General features: G+C 43.0%; 1 protein-coding gene across 12 annotated transcripts in view; it reads right to left on the bottom strand.

Annotated features, from left to right (window-relative positions):
• The window catches only part of cald1a (caldesmon 1a), a 59,746-nt gene extending 42,297 nt beyond the window's left edge, over positions 1-17,449 (bottom strand). For 2 of the 12 annotated variants that reach the window (XM_084346498.1, XM_084346499.1), the window contains exon 1: positions 17,169-17,382. The gene's annotated coding sequence lies outside the window, so the exon portion shown is untranslated. Of the gene's footprint in view, positions 1-14,726; positions 14,830-17,168 lie in introns of those variants that run through there. The other 10 variants (XR_014621596.1, XM_084346496.1, XM_084346506.1 and 7 more) reach the window with 10 other exon arrangements.
• Positions 17,450-17,931: the final 482 nt, after the last annotated feature.

Below are 17,931 nucleotides of genomic sequence, written 5' to 3'. Positions count from 1 at the left end.
TTCTTATTTGTCAGCTGCTGATCCAATTTACCAAATTAAATAACTGCCGGAGAGGAGTTGATGTAGCAGTTGGCTGAAAAAGAAGGGTTATAAAACACTGTCTTACTCTTAAATGTTGGGTTTTTAAGAGGGACATTTGCATTAGAAGCTGGATTCTTGTTGCCCAAATCATAAATAATACTGTATAAAAAGGCAACCTCTTTGTGAAACGGCCAACACGATTCCTCTCTCCAGTCTCTGACTTTTTAAAAGGCTCTCGTCCCTTTTAAAAAGTGCACTTTCAGATGCTACACCCACAATCAGGCAGAATTGGAGAAAAGGCATTCCAAAAAGTACAAATCCCACACAAAATAGGGATGTTTGTACGGCATCAAAAGGCTACTGCTCACTGGCGGTGCTCCATATGACCAAATATGGAAGGAAAAAATGCTGCCTTTTCCCGTAACCAAACTGGGAAAAAGAGAAAAAAAAAAAAAGGAGGAGGGGGGGAGGAAGGTTTTCTTGCATGCTGTGTGCACAGCGAGATAGAGCTCTCACACTCACTACACAGTGGCCACAGAGTTGGCTCCCTCTCAAAACAGCATGACTGATGGTGATGTTGGACCTGCCGTGACATCTCGGCAGAGACGCGCGCACAAACGCGCACACCTGCACGACTCAGGAGTCATGAAAGAGAGGCACACCAATTCCTTTCACTGCGCTGACATTTCATTTTTAAACACACACAAAAGCTTTCTTCACTTTCACATATGAGCTCCATGCCGGAGTCTCAGCAGTGCACTTTGAATCGGAGCCCCCCTGGAAGGGAACATTCCTCTTGGTGAAAAAGCAGCCGTCTCAAACGCCACAGTCCTAGTGCTCGAGTTAGAAACGGTTTGTTTATCTGCCCCCCCCCCCCTCGCTATATGGACCGGCTCTGACATTCTCCTGCCACTGCCGCACTGCAAAAAATGTCTATGTGGTTATGTCATTTTATAAGAAAACTTATCAAGTTATCGGAGACATTTTTTGGAGCATTTGTGCAATGCTGACAAAGGAGGAGGAGGAAAAATGCAGAGCGATGAATAAAGTCTAAACTCGTAAATAAATTATCTGTTTTTAAAAAGTTGTCCACCTAAACAAGTCTAAACCTTCGTATTCCATCTTAAACGAATATTTACTTTGGGAAATATGCTTATTCCCTTTTTTCAACAGTTAGATGATAAGATTGATATCACCCACATTCATACAGTTCACGCAGAAGCTACAGCCAGCAGATGCTTAGCTTAGCTTAGCATAGCATAACAACTGAAAACAGGGGGTAACAGCTAGCCTCGCTCTTTCTGTTTGCTTCATGTCTACAAAAACTTAAATGTAAAAAAAAAAAGGTACAATGATACAAGCTACGTATCTAAACATAGGCTAACACCCAAAACAGAGTAAAACAGATGAAAAATATCTTCAACATATCTTTTAACAGTCTTAAAGTAAGCCGTTTTGATAAATACACTTATTTGCTTTCAGGCTAAGAATTAGATGACAAGATCGATACCCCTCTCACATCTGTATGCTAAGCTTGATATGAATCTAAAGCCAGCAAGTTAGCTTAGCTTTAAGACTGGAAGCAGGGAGAAAGAGCTAGCCTGACATTGCCTAGCTTAATTTGAATGCTTTGTTCGCACAAAACCAAGGCCAAGAATTAAATTAGCCTAGAATTAGATGACCAAACTAATAGCCCTCTCATATTTGTATGCTAAGCTAAATATGAATCTAAAGCTAGTAGGCTGTTAGCTTAGCTTGAAGACTAGAGGCAGGGGGCAAGAGCTAGCCTGATATTGCCAAGCTTAATTTGTTTACTCAGTTTGTAGTCAACCAAGCTCAAGTATTAGATTAGCCAAGAATTGGATGACAAAATTGAAATCTGCATGCTAAGCTAAATATGAATCTAAAGCCAGTAGGCTGTTAGCTTAGCTTAGTTTAAAGACTGGGAGCAGGGGGGAAAGAGCTTGCCTGAAATTGCCTCGCTTGATTTGTTTGCTTTAATTTGTACAAAACCAAATTTAAAAACAGGAAGTCAGTACTGTCTCTTCCCGCTACCAGTCTTCATGCTAAACCAAGCTAATTATCTTAGATTAGCATAAAATCAACTGAAGCAGCATCTCCCTGAAGAGAAATAACCTTTTGATAGGTAGTCTCCACTGATGGTATGAGACTTCCACAAGCATCGTAACACTCTAGTATTGATCGAGTTGAATTTAATATACTACAGAAATATCTCCCTTTAGGACAATATGACTTTTTACATCTTTTGTGTTGCTGCCAGACAATGAACAGGGGGAACAAAGTGATAAATAAGCCTCTCTCTTTCCTCTGTTTGCACAGGATCTGGGCGGTTTTAGTTTTCAGCGCCGCAGCAGCCCTCTTACATAAGAGCCTCCCTGAAAAAATACATCAGATTATTCTGGTGCAAAATATCCAGAATGTCAAATAATCTCAATAAATATGCACCCCTGCACTTGACATGCGATATTAACAGCGTGTTGCGTAATTCCACGAGGACGTTACAGTCGAGCCTTCATCTTTTTGTCACCGATGCCAGAACATGCATGCTATGAAGGGCCCAGACTGCAAACCGCACTGTAATAGTATCAAAGGACCTGGACTAATGAATAAACAAATTCAATATTTCCACATCATTGTTCTGTCATAACAAACCAGTTACGAGGGATACACAAGGACAACATCATTGAGTCTCTCAAGGAGCTCTGTGACACATTTTAAGTAGATTATATAGGATCATAAATAAATAATGACAGACAGATGCTGAATGAAACCACAAGGGCAGTGATGGTAACATCAATGCACTGAAAAAAACCATCTCATCAGGTCATTAAATGGCCATGGAAACCTCTCGCACCAATGGTATTTCATTTTTTCTCTCATTTTAAGCAACACATACATGTGACTTGTCACGAATCCCCTCCTCATCCTTCTCTCGTGTCCACTTACAAAGGAAAAGCAGCCTCCTCTTGTTCCTCCCGGACAGCCCGTCTTAACACCTGCCTTCTGTCAGAGTAAATGAGGCCCGTGCAGGAGTCTGTGTCTCCTCAACAGGACATTAATCTGCTACTAGTGAGCTGACCAGGGAGACTCGTGGAACCAGAGTGCTGATATATGGCTGGTTTTAGTCTAAGCACTGCTACTGCCGACACTGCAGCTAGAGAATGGTTTATCTGGCTGATGATGGCGATAAGAACAGAACAGAAACGACCTGTACTCTGCTTGAAAACCTTACTACCATTCAGATCTGTGAGGAAAAGTTACAACCAGTCAACTAAAGGTGCACTATGTAGTTGTGGGGAAGAGATTTTGTGGGTGCAAATAGCCAGTGTGCCTGGCTGAAAGGCCCTGGGGCAAGATCCTCAACTTGTACTTTTTTTAATAAGGGTAACTCACTCAGTACATGCGCCAAAGCTCTGTGACTAAAATGTGAAAACTATAAGTGATTAGTATGATTCCCAGCAGCCAGCAGCCTCTGCTATACGGGCAATAACATGACATGCTGGAAACATTAAGTGGATACATAAAAATGTATTTCTCATAAAGCCTGAGAGGTTCCTGATGTGTTTCTCTAAGGCAGAAAGAGTTCTGCTGAACATTTGCGAAACGCTGCCCACGAAAGCCACGTTTCTGTCGTGACGGACGTGTGGCTCTGCGTGGCCGGAGAGAAAATGACATTTTGGTAAAAGAAGGAGAGAAAATCGGAAAGGATGAAAAATATATATATAAGCGGCGGAGTGATTTATGTGGCTGGCTTCGAACCACACGAAGGGAGAACGTCTTCCCATCATACCTTACATGGACACATACATGAGGTTAGAGTGAGGCTCAGCAGCATGATGCAATGCCCTCACAGACCCAGAGCCTGTTGAAAGCATGACAGCTGAGCGCAAAAAAAAAAAAAAAAAACCCCAGACGCAAGTTTGCCTTTTTTGCACATGCATCACGGCCTGAACCAGGCGAACACAAAGAAAATCACTTTCTCGGCGGACGTATTTATTTCAATCACTCACAAAAATGTCATAAATCTTTATCTCTCTCGCCTTGTTTTAACACACAAGTCAGTAAATCACCGAGCGGAATGCCAATTTTTTGAAGTGTGCTGCAAGGCTTTTCAAGGGTATTACATGACAAGGTATTTTTCAAAATAAGGGGCTGCATTCCTGGAGAGAGATAGGAGGAGATTAAGGAGCGGGGTAGGTTGTGGGTGGGTTGGCGGGCGAGCGAGTGAGATGACCTGACCGAGAGGGTCTATTACTCACGGTGTGTGTGGAGAGGTGGAGCGATCCCTTGATGGTGCTTTCAGTTCAGCCTTACTGGGGAGGGGGAATCTGAGGGGTTTCTTCAGGGACTGCACACACAAGTCAGAAGAAAGGATGATAATAGAGAGCCACAGATAGCCGGAGATTTGCCTCTCTGTCTCTCTGAGTGTTCATGCGGCCCTGACATGATCTCATTCAGCTGATGCGGGGCCGAGCCATTTAATGGTGGATGTGCCGGGGCTCCTCAGCCAGGTGTGAAAAGATGTCTCCAGTCAGTATACTCGGCAGACACTTGATTAATGGGCTTCAGTGGCCATGACAGTGACCAAGTGAAGGTAAATGGTGTTTTTTAAGGTGAGAGGCATTCAACAGCGTCAGGTTACTCTGCACACTTCAGTCTATCAAAGTCCGACTACCTAAAGGTACTTTAAACAGTCGTGTTTACATTAAGATTTTCTCTCCAGATTGTTTTATGAGGACCCTTAAACCTTTAAAAGCATTAGTAGACTTGACGGCTAGCTGTAAACAAATCTGTCACATATTAACGTTCGGTAAAGTTATGGCGAACATGTTAGCAAAAAGCGTGCTATTAAAGGGGCTCTGTGTGATAATTTGTAGTAATTTAAATGCATTAATCACTTTGTTAATGGCCGTACGTGAGCAGATTGCCTCTCCGCTCTGCTAACAGAGCCCTTAAACAAAGTCCCTTTAAGGCAAGTCTCTCCACTCGGCAGCCATCTTGGCAAAAAATGCTAATTTAATGTCTACTTAAAAAAACAAAACAAATCGTTCTTGTTAATCCTGTACATTAGCATAATGTCCTTCTCTTTTCCATTCAAAACGCTCTACATCTTTTATAAACGTCTGTTATTGACACATCCAGCAGATAATAAGTAACATTAGCATCCATTTTGATCTTCTTTCTGCCAACCTGGCAAAAGTAACTCCAGTATTCGCTCTCCTTTTAGCTCTGTTTTCGTCTCCACCACTTCCTGAGTGAGATATCTTTCTCTAGGGCTAAATGCTAACGGCCTCTTTGCTGTTTGGTGATGGATGTATTCAGCATGTGTTGTTTTTTTTCCATTGAAAGCAGATGACTGCCCCAACTGGAAACAAAGCTGATGAGCATGAATCAAAACGGTGAACATGCAGGCTCTAAAACAAACAAACAAACAAACAAAAAAATGTCTGAAAGACGCTAAAAAAGGGTCTGTAGAGGCCGAGGGGAACTGCAGAGTTGGGTGATAATTTTCTGTGGGTTTGTCAATCCGAGCAACGATTTTCATATTACACGTTGTCATTTGATCCCCAGCAAACACATTGCATGCATTTTCTGTCTGATAAAATGTTTTCAAAGATGTGTTTTTGAATATTTCTAAATCTAATACTAATCTAATACCAGCGAGCACTTTTCTTATTTCCTGCCTTTTGTGCATTCATACATTTTTGGGCGCATAACAATCATCCGCTTTTGATCTGTTAAACAGCATGAAACCTTTTGTCTGTTTGTCTTTTATGTCTTGCATTTGCTACACATTTGCATTTATCTTCACGCTCTACAGTCGGCAGGAATTGGTTTTGCATTACCTTAATAAGAAAAGTTCAATACTACACTGTAGGTCTTTCTTATAGATTAAATGTAACACCTAACTTAACAGCTCTCCTATTGTAAGCTGAAAACAGGGAGTGTGCGAGCAGAGGGAAGAAAATACTGTGGTGATAGGAAGAAGAAGCATTGTACAGCTCTTGACAAAGGACTGCAGAAGTCAGCACAAAATTCAGTGGAGTAAACCAGTCCTAATCCCAGTCCACCTACACTGGTTGATAGATATGAAGCCAGGAACTAGATATGTGAGGCTCTTTCATTCAGACAAAGAGAGAAATTCCAACAAATATCACAACCCCTGTGGAAAACATATCATATTTTCTCATCTTTCAGTGGTTTGCGGTATCAAATTTAAAGATATTAAAGCATTAGCATTGCTTTTGAATCAGGCGGATGCACATTCTCCGAGTGACAGCGAGCTCACCTCTCCTTCCAAAGAACACATTCCACTCTTCTCATACCTCAAATCCTTTCAGGGCTCCACAGGGCTAAAGTTCACTAGCTTTACCAGATCTCATTTTCGTGCATGGCTGTGCTGGCTGTTGTTATTACGGTGGCAGTCGGCCAGCCCGGACGAATGCGCGTCTACTGTCCCCCCCCCCCACACCTCGAGGTGAAAGGGCCCGACCTGGGGTCTTTAATCTGTGGGTATACAGTAGGTAATGTATGTCACCTCATACTCTGGACTCTCTGCGGGTGTGTCTGGACAAGCCTAGAGGCAAAATTGACCACCAAGTGCAAACATTGGAGATCATCACATCTGCAGTGTACAGTGTGCAGGGGCAGCTATTGTCAGCAGAATGTGTCGAGCGAGAGAGTTACCCCCCGTCTGACGCTTTTTCTTGTGGTTATGTGACTTCAGAATCCATTGCCAGAAATTCCAGGAAACCCTAGAGCTTCATGAGACATAACAAAGCTCGCTCTCTTCCTCTGTCTTTGTCTCTTTCATTGAAGATTACACTATGTTTCTCTGTCTGACTTTTGCAGGCCTTGGAGCTCTGCAGCTCCCCGGGAGTTAAAAGTAATTTCATTCAGTGGCTTGATTGACTCGTATCGCAGCGTTTTGAAATGGCGGAGTTTCTTACTTTTAATGCTCGCGCTAATTCTAGACCGCAGACTATTTAGACCATGGAAGACGCAATCATCATTGAATGCCATTAGCGTGATGTGGCATTTACCACTAAATTGAGGATAAAATTCAGCTTTAGAGGTTAATATATGTGTGGTACTTAAGCCTCCTAATTCCTAAATTTATTAGAATAACACATATCTCAGACAGCCATGAAATTGTAAATAATTGAGCCGGTGCTCTTAGGAGGCTTCTCTGGTTGCTTGGCTGAAGTTGCTGTGAGCTTTTTTTAGCTGATGGCAAAACTGGAAATGAGATTTGGTTCAGAAAGCAGCAGAGCTAAACGGGAATAAATCCAAAACAACGGCCGTACCCCCCGGCACTAATCTGTCCGTGGGGGTTCACCCATCTCCTCACGCTCGAAACCTGTCTCCTCCATGTGGGTCGACTCTGCGCTCAAACACATAGATTCGTGTCAGAGCTCCTTCATACACACAGACACACACCTACAGACGTACCTATTCACCCCCACCCACCACCCACCTTGTGTTTATGTTCAGAGCTTGAGTGACTGGTATTTCATTTCGGCCGGCCCGGAGCCCTTCTGCACAGTTTGGCTTGGCCGGTGTACCATTACTGGTCATTAAGTCTAACCTGAACTAATAGGGGCCCATTTTCCAAGGTGGTCTCCCAGGTGGCTGTCACAGACGTGAGTGGCACGGCGGGGCTCGGGGCTCGACTCAGGCACACTGAGCCTCATGAAAAATCTGCCGGGACGCAAGCCAGACTCCATCATACACGGGACACAGACTCTTTGATAACAAGAACCCATTGTTCCAGGGGGGGCGTCTGGGTGTTTTGTTTCTCATTAAGGCAGGTTTAATGAGGCCAGCCAGAATGGGCACCCCCATCCCATCCCTCCTGTGCGCTCTAGTGCATCTGTACCATCTTCAACATGTGATCCAATGAACCATCAACAAATGCACTTTAGACCGTTTTGCTCAAAGCAGATCCCTCCAGCATCCTTAACACCTAATTACAGATTGTGCTTCAATTTATGTGCACCCCCTATAAATAAAGCCAAATCAGGCTAAACTACTATACTGTTGATTGTGTTTACTTCATCATTTTTTCCTTGATTTTTGTGCTACTACTGTTGTAGAGTAGGCTATGTAGTCAAATCATTGTGTTGTTAGCTCTTTTTATGCAGGTTTATTGTTAATATTTCCTTCACTGTGCTGTAACTCCTGAGTTTGCACGACCAGATGTTCAAAGCCCTTCCTGTTTCCCCTCCTGTCCTCGTCTCTCATTAGACTCATAATTACACTGACAGCGAAGTATATGAGTAAATAATGGCCGAAAGTTTGAAGAAAGTATAGCAAAGGCCCAAAAAGGGTAGACAGGACAGTCCTTGTTATCTTTACGCACTGCCATTTTAGAGAATTAGCAGTAAATCACGCTGACTGACTTGTGACTTAAACAGTATTTAACACCACGAGTGTTTTCATATCATCAGACTCTTTCAGAGTAAACACCGTAATATTAAAATGGCACATATCTCATTTTGACATAAAACTGTTCCCATGTTTCAGCTGTGCCCTCCTCCGTGTGACATGTGTCATCATTAATCAGAAGAGAAGGAGCCATTAGTCTAAGTACGGGGGTAATTAATCCACACTCACACTCCATTAGACGTCATGCTCAATTTGTGCAGAGAGCTGTGTACTGGGTAAATACGTGGAGACGAGGGGACCCGCAGCTATTATTCCTGTCGAGGTGCCCCGGTAACGTGCATATCCAAGAAAAAGCTTTGATGAGAACCACTCTGCACACACCAGTGGATATTACAACTTAAATAGAAAAATGAATGAAATTACTGTCTGCATTAAATAACTGTTCATGTGTTTTTTCTTAAATGTGTGAACCTTGCTGTCTGATCAGAGGATAATCGTACGCATATGTATCTCAGTCGTGAAAAATGTGACTGGACTTGGGTATTAAAGTCAAAGCGTAAGCCTCCAACAAGGTTAAACTGCAGTAGGGCATATAGTATGAATCATCCCTTAGTTTAATAAGTACCATTTGGCTGTCACCTCGGCGGCCGTAGCGCTGCTCTATTACAGTAAAGCCCCTCCGGTACAGAGCTGGGGTTATTCAATAAAAACCTGACTGAGTGTTTCTCCCAATCACCACTGGCAGAGCTCTGATGAGGTAAAGAGCTCTCCTATGCCAGCCTCTGTCCCTGCGGAGCACCGTCTGATTAAAATGGTTTTCTGAAGCCATATTTTTGTTCTCCTTGTCCCCTTGCCAGACCCGAGTAAAAGTACAGAGAGAAAAAAATGACAAATTACCTAATGTGTGCTGAAATGGATCCACAAAAACAGATCTAATCTATAAAGGTCTCAGATAGGCAGACGGAGATGAGGGCATTGGATTTCTACTTTTTTGAGAAATCGTTGGTATCGATGTCTTTAAAAAACTACAGAAAGCACAACTGTAGATGCATATGCTACATTTGTTACTGGTGTATCACTTTGCATCAGCCAGTCTGTGCTTTTGATCTCGAGCCTTAATCACTTATCTTACCCCCTCTCAACAGGGCAGCGACATGTGAAGTGGAAAGAAATGGCCCACTAGAACCGACTTTCTTACCCTCCCGTCCTCCTGTCTCGCTCGTAATGCATTCCTGAGCAATCCTCGGAGGCTCATATGTAAATGCCTGAGTATGCTTCTGATTAGGAGGCACAAAGAGTACACTCTATAAATGCACTCTTAAACAATTACCACTGCTCCCGACTGCAGCCCTGACGCAGACCTCAGACTGTGCTGCTGCCTGACTGGCTTATCCGGGTGGGAAAGATGGATGCGGACCATTTCAAACAACGTGCCTCGCTATGAGACACATGTGCAAAGTCTGACTTAAGATACCTGACGGAGAGAGCTTTGAGAAGCATTATGATCAAATTAAGTTTTATTTAGTGATGAAGCGAGTCAATTAAAGGCACAGTATGTAATTTCTGCCACCAGGGGTCTCTCAATTAATACAGTTCCCATCGGTTCTAAAGAACATTTTAGCGTCTTTGAGCTCTGTGTTTTTGTTTTCCTGGCCGCAATGTTACTGTTTTAGTTTTAGGGTCCGGTGCGTAGTTTTTATAGTGGCATCTTACGGTGACGTTGCAGATTACAACTAACTGAACACCCCTCATCTCACATTATCCTACAATGAGTCCTGAATGGTTTGTTGTTTGACAATATGGACCTTTAAAGGGGCGATATGTAAGAATTTTAGTTGAAAATGCAACAAATTATAGACAGAAAGTGAAAATTAGCAGTTTTTAATATTACAATGTATTGTGTTTCAGAGATATATATACCTAAATTAACATGCTAACCAGCTAGCCCTGACCTGTCCTGGTCTCAAAAATCCTAACAGTGGTGTAAACACTAGCACTCCCCTGGTCTCAGAGCTCTCAGTCTAACCGCTAGCTGCACGGCTAACTGAGCTAACTAGCTGGAAACCTAGTCAATGCAGGTTTAATTCACTATGAAAACAAAAAATGCTAACGTGTTGTGGTTCCACCACCTCAAAGTTGTTCTTCACTATAGTTGATTGTATTTTTTTGGATTTCAGACTGTTCATTGGATCAAACGTATTTTAAATACGTAACCTTGTGACATTATTCGGACAAAACAATTAAGTGATTAATCAAGAAAATTAATGGCAGACTGAACGGCCAAAGTAATCATAAGTCAACACCAAAAAAATATCACTAAGTTGTGAAACCATCTGAGAACATGGTATTCTGCTCAGATTTCACACCAAGACTTTAAATAAATATTAACATGATCAGAACTCAGTTAGAATAAAAAAAAACGCTCTCAACTTTGAAGCCCGTCCAAAGAATGAAACAATTACAGTAGAGGTCTGACTCATGTGAATACCCATGTAAGGACACAGTGATTGTTTTATGTGCATGAGGTAAGTCCTCACTTCCATCATTACCACATACGAGCCCGATCTTGCTCTCGCCAGTTCTCACTCCCATGATGGCAGCCGTCCAACGTGGACTCTCCAGGCCGTCCTTCACATTCGCCATACACACTTCAGCACACACGCCACCTCCGTAGCCACGAGCATAAATCCAACAGGCCTATAACTGACCTACACACTGCCCTGTCTGTTTCCCCCTGTGCAATTCATAGAGCGGTTAACCTCGCTAACTGTGTAAACACATGACCTCACCGGTCATGTGTTTACACTCAGTGGTATTTTTCACACACGCCGCTGGGATTTACATCACCTTATTACCTCCTCGTTCCCTTAATTCCCCATTACCCTAAAATATGGGACTTTTAAAAGGTGATTTGACAGGCTCTTGATTAGCCATATTTGTTTAGCTTCGGGACGCTATGGGAGGAAGACGAGAGGCTGAGAGGAGAAGGGAGGAGGAGGTGAAGAGAGGACGGGGAGGTGGGGGGGGGGATAATGGAAAGCTGGCGGAGAGAAGAGGCAGAGCGAAGTGAGAATGAACGTTATAGTAATCATTTATTTTTTGGGGAGAAACGGGCTAAGGTAGAATAGATTGGTGTTAAAGAAAAGGACAGAGGCGACGGGAAAGTTAATGTAGCTGTTAGGTGAGAGACGAGCAAGGTGGTTCTCTCTGCCACAGGGACACTCTGTGCATGTCTGAAGTCCCAGTGGGAGGACGCCAAAGGAAAACACAAGGCCAATCAGCTAACAGAGACATTTCCTGTGCTTGTTTTATCAGATGAGAAGAAGCCCAAAGGCTAAATGTCCCTCTTAAAAGCGCTGTACGCTTCTCCGAATAGCTCTGCTTTGGGGAACGAAGGGGAGAACATGCATCTTTGTAGGATGACATCAGAAGCGCTGCTGAGGAGCGCTGACCTCACTCTCGCACAATCAATCATCCACAAAAAACCCCATGAAATGCAGATCACGTGAGTCAGAGAGGAGATTTTTACCTTTTAAGATATAAAGCGAGGCTGCCACATGAATTAAATCATCAGTTAGAGGGCAAAGAATATATTTTTTTTCCCTTTATAGCTATGAAACTTCTGGCAGAGCTTGGCATCTGGCAACCGGCAGATGGTGGGCCAATATGCCAATTATCAACACCGACATGCCACGCTGACTATTAGGCAATCTGGCCTTGAGTGATAGCACTTTAAAGTCAGAGAAACGACACAAGCGAGAGGCTGATCTAACAAACCGTCTTCATCAGAGTGTGACTAAAGCCCAGAGGAATTCAAACACAGTTCGTTCATGCCCACATGACTGCTTCGAGTCAGGAGAATCAAAGTTTGGGAAATAGTTTGCAAAGAAGTGAAGTGAAGAAGAAGATCCTGGGAGGAGGATCGATGTTCGTGGATCTGTGGCTTAAAAATAGCTTTGTAAATGCAGTTTGATTATAAAGACTGAATTTGGTGGTGTATCTGCTAAAGGCGGGGGTCGACTAGAGGAGGCGTTGGGGGGATAAGAGTAAGCATTCTCCATCACCCAAGAGACGACCAGAGTCTAATTGAGCAGTGAACAAATGCCAGAACATCCAAGAACACCGTGGACACTCCCCTACAGAACTTTTCCAAGTCGGCTCCGCAGGGAGAGGAATTCTGACTTTATATCACAGATACCTGAAAAAAGTCCTGACTGCATGTTTTCCACAACCTAAACAAACATCATCTAAGGTTTCATGCCCTCAAACGACTTCACAAGCAATTAAGCAGCACGACCAGCCCTTGTTGACCGTCGTTACCCGGTGAAAGAGTTAAGAATTCTTTCCAACTACCCGTCCATGCAAGCTCACCATATTATACAACTTAGTGTGCGGTTCTGGATGCAGCACATTCAAATTACATGCTATCGAATTCAAAGGCGAGGGGGAACAGAACGACTACGCTGTGGGGCTCCAGTCCAGGGCCTGAGTCCCATGAGCCGCTGGCTGCACGTCAATCACAATCACTTGGAAATGAGCTGAACCCTGTCCTACTCCTGCTGTTGTCCAGAAGACACAAACCTAAAACCTAAAGTTTCTTTATTTGAGGCAACTGGTGGACACTGATGACAAGGACGCCATGGATGACAGAGAGAGCGGTCATTTCGCCTTGTGGTTGGTGGCATCGATATCTCAAACTCACAAATTAAACCATGTGGCAAAAGAGACTAGAACACAGGAAACCTGCTTGACATAGTTTCAGTGATCCGTTCAGAGAAGAAACCAGAAAATAGCTCTGGCACCTGCTGTGCAGAAACAATGTATGTTTGGACGGACATGTCAGCGTGCAATCACTGGAAACGTAACCACATTTGGAAAAACCGTAACACCGAACACAGTATAGGTAAACATCTATTAAAAAAAAGAACAGAACGATCTGATCATGTGTGTTAAAAATATTGCCTCTGCCAATTTTCCATTCTATTCAAATTCAGTTTGCCACTTGGTTGGCTGCCTTCGCTCAGTGGTGGTAAGAAACTATTGCCTTGCAAGGAAACTCTGGATTCTTGCTTTGGAACCTGATACCGTGCTGGATTATGAGTATCTAGGATCAAACTATAACAAAGCACCCACATATTCTGCACGAATGTTAACTCATAACAGTACAAAGACACAAACACGCTTCGACACATGCTGATCGCGACGAGAACGAGGGGAAAATAATTACCTGCTCCAACATTTAACTTTGATCAAGTGTATGAGAGAAGGGACGGAGAGAGGGAGAGAGGGAGAGCCAGCGTACAGTAACTAGAAGCTTTCACCGCACTGTGCAGTCCAGAGCCAGACTCCGGAAATGCATGGCAGTGTTCCCTACATCCTGCCCGCCCAGCCCTAACCCTGGCCCTGGCTCTCGCCCCACACTGCCAAACCCCTGTTATCACTCTGTGCAATTACCTCCAGATTCTTGTGCACCCATATCATATCGTGCCAATTATAAAATCCCCTTCTAAGTACACTACAAAGCACTACATGCATTTCAGTGTAAAGCCTGAAGTTTTTTCCGTGTGTGTGTTTCAGCCCAAAAATAGCTGTGGGAGAGCGTATATGCGTGTGAAAAAACTCCAAGGTTGCTTTTTATCCACTTCTACAGCTGCTATGGGCTAGGGTAGCCCAATTTGACTAAATTATGATTGATTACAAACATGTTGAGTCAACTGTAACTCATGAACATGGTGCCATTGAGAGGGTGTGAAAAGTGGGCTAGGCTAGTTAGCGAGTGAGCAGTTTAAACAGCTAAAAGCGATGAATAAATCACTGACATAGTTAGCTTAAAGTATGAATGACGAAAAATGCAAAAGTTGTGATACATTTTAATAGCTGAAAGTGCTGGATAACCAGTTAAAATAGCTAGCTAAAAGTAAAGCATGGATGGTTAAATTAGCTAGCTAAAAGTAGGATAAACAGTTTAAGTAGCCCAGTTAGCCAAAAGTAACGGATACATGATTGTAGTAGTTTGAATAAAGGAGTGGTTGAATGGTGAAAAAGTCGTGGTAAATGATGGAAACAACTATAAGTGTTGGCTAAACAAGCTAGTAGTAGCCTGTAGTAGCCTTGATTCAGTAGCCTAATGGATACAGTTGAAATACATAGCTAAAGGTAATCTGAAAAAGGCTAATTAGCTAAAAGTAATGGGTAAACAGATTAACATGACTGCTCAAAGTAAGGATAAACAGTTCAAATAACTAAAACCAATGGATAAAGGATAAGTTCACCCAAAAATAAAATGTTCTACTCACGTCATGCTGAAGAAAAGTCAGGTGAAGCTCTGTCGTCCACAAAACATGTCTGGAGTTTTACAGCTAAACAGCGTTGCAGCTTTCCCTTGATAAACTGAAGTAGATAGGACTTGTTTTGAAATGTGAAATGGCGTAATCCAAGTCTACGGAAGCCCTAAGATCCCAAATTGATTTGAAAAGACGTTATATACACCCATTTTAAAGCCAAAATCTTTAATGTAGTTGCTATGCCAAAAGCATTAGCGCTCGACCCATCTGAAGCGAGTGCACAAGCTCTAATGAAGGTGTTAATATTGTCTTTGGGATGTCAGGGCTTCCAGAGACTTCAACGGACAAATGCTGCATCGCTGTTTTGCTGTGAGGCTCCAGAAATGTTTGGTGAACTAAAAAAAACTTCACCCAACTTTCCATCCAGATGACGGTGAGTAGATAAGGGAGTGAGTTATCATTTTTGGGTGAATTTTTTCGAAGCAGTTAGCCAAAAGTAGCGGATAAATGGTTGAAATGGTTAGCTGAAAGGATCGGTAAAATGTTGAAAAAGCTAAAAGTAGTGGAAAATGGTTTACAACAACTTAAAGCGCTAGAAATAATAGGCTTACTCTCTAAATAGGCTAGTTAGCTCTGTAATGAATACAGTTGAAAGCTAAATAGGAAAATTCATTAAACTAATTGATAAATGGTTGAAATGTAGCTAAAAGTAATACATAAATAGTTGAAACAGGCTAGTTAGCACAGTAATGGATACAGTTGAAAGCTAAAAGTAAGTTGACATAGGCTATTTAGCTAAAACTAATGGATAAACAGTTGAAATAGCCTAGCTAAAACTAACTTATAAACTGTTGAATTTTGCTCCCCTTATTGTTAGCTGTATGAATATGAACCAACCTAAACGTTTAAATAATAACTTTTAACTTAATAAATCATTTTGAACATATCAGCCGGTGTCCATGCTGGTGTACTGTGGTTCATCTGACAGGGCTGCCGGGTCACATCAGACTGTTTGGGCCCAGTGTACCAGAGGACTGTTTGCACCACATTCCAGAGACTATTCCAATCACCTGTCACCAGGTCGGGCCTGCGCCTTATAAGGAATGGAGGACATTCTCCACGTGTTTTCCAAACACTGCACAACTTATCAGATACAGTTTCATGGGCAATTACTGTGCTGTCTCTGGCCCCCGAAAAGCATTGGGAAAAGAAAGAGAACCTACAGATCTACCTTCTGCAGCAGCCTCCCTCCACCCTCTCCCCATTTTCCATGCTTCCATTTCACAGATACTGCCATGTAATAAAGCTGCGATCAAAAGACTGGCTGCCCAACTCAAATACAATGAGAGCGGAGGAGAGCCGTTCGCCTCGGGCCTGGTGGGATTGCGAAGAATGTGATACCTTGATGCAACGAGAAGTGGATTCATCAGGCAGGGCTGCCCTGTGGCTTTGTCTGCAGGAGATGCAGGATGTGGTTAAAGGGGCAGTATGTAGAAATCCAATCTCAGATTTATGATCTTTAAAGTATTAATGATGGAATAATACAAACTTTGTTTTCCCATAACTGAATAAACAAGCTGTTCTTAGAGGAAAATAAGGTCCCCAGAACACTGTTTGAAGCTAGAAAGGTGGCAGGGTCCGCCATGGAATTGTGTTGTCCTTTAAGGTCACTTTGTTTATTCAGTTTATTCAGATATGAAAACAAAAAGTTTGTTTGTTTTGGCATAAAAAGTAAATAAATCAGTCAATGAAGCTCTTTCTCTTTCTTCCCCAAAACAACATAGTGCACCTTTAAGTTCTGACACCAGTCACAGTCTGTATCTCAGCAGGATCTTATGGTCAAACCTGATCTTGTGGAGGAGCATGTGGTGTGCTGGTGGCCATATGGGGCCCATTCTTATGCTTATAGCCAACTCTGCACACCTACCACATGTCAGATCTCAACAGGTTGTGCAGTTCAAGAACACAGCTTTCCTTCAGGGGTTTGAAGGATGCAATGATTTTTGAAAAAAAAAAGGAAAAAAAGAAAGTGATGTCAACGTTAAATTCCCCCTCCAGCTCTGAGTTGTTTCAGGTTCAGCGTTTCACCCCCTCGCCCTGCAGGACTGTGCGCGCATTGCAGGGTCTGGACTTTTTTTTTTTTTCTTTGTTTCGTCCCGCGGTTAACTAAACATTTACATGACAGCCTCAATCCTCCACCTCCATAGAAAAGTTTTTTCCCAGCTCACAATCGCGAGTTTACTTTGCGTTTTAGCGGCGTAAAAGCGCACAAAGAGGGGAGCGGCTCGCAGCCAACATATCCTGAAAAGTACCAGCAGCAGCAGCAGCAGCAGCCCATGCGCACGGATCATCTCCCATCGCCACATGAACACATAAAAGCACCGGACTTATTCATCCAGTGCGTCACGAAGTCGCTCTTTACGCACGGAGAGCTCAGGAGTTTTACGCGCTTACCTGTGGATCTTACCGGGACAAAGTAGAGCTGTCGAGTCGAGTGTGAGGAGAGGAGAGGGGAGCCAGTCTGCAGTCGGTCCTCCACTTACACTCCAGTGATGAAAACCAAACTGAATACCAGTTCAAGCCCCTCCCTTTAAGACATAATCGCACATCTACTCTTGGCTCAGTTCAGTCCAGCTCCAGTCTGCTCTTTAAATCGCTGAGCTGCACCCACACAGGGTTTACAGAAAGCCCTGTCTGCCCGAGTCCAAATGAAAAGTGTCAGCTCTGCGAACAACTTGTGCGAAAACTCCCCAAAAAGCGAAAGTGACTGTAGGCAGAAAGTGCCTCTTTTTGGTTATCCTTCAGGGGGCCTCTGAAAAGAAAATCATCTGTCAGGAGAGATCAGATGAAATGTTAATCTTGAGCAAAAGAAAAAAAAAAAAAAAAAAAAAAAAAGGAGGGCTGTGTTGCTCACAGGCAAGTCAGTCAGTGAGGCCTGCATGCCTCCATGTTAATGTGGTGGTAACTCAACAGAAGAGGTTACAAGTGATAATCATAGACATTTATGACTGTAAGAGAGACCTACGCCTTCTCGGAGATTTCTCCCAGCACAATGGAGATGCAAATCTCAGCAGACTTCACTGTTTCTTCAGCAGAAAGCACGAAAGCATTAAATTCAATGGACTAAAACTATCTGGGTGGAAAGATAGCACTTGAGATTTAGAGAAAATATAAAGTTTAGTGGTAATTTGGGTGAACTGACCCTTTAAGTATCCCA

This window comes from Pagrus pagrus (assembly GCF_965226575.1).
Source record: "Pagrus pagrus genome assembly, chromosome: 23".
NCBI classification, from domain to species: Eukaryota; Metazoa; Chordata; class Actinopteri; order Spariformes; family Sparidae; genus Pagrus; species Pagrus pagrus.
This window is presented reverse-complemented; position numbering and strand designations above follow the sequence as displayed.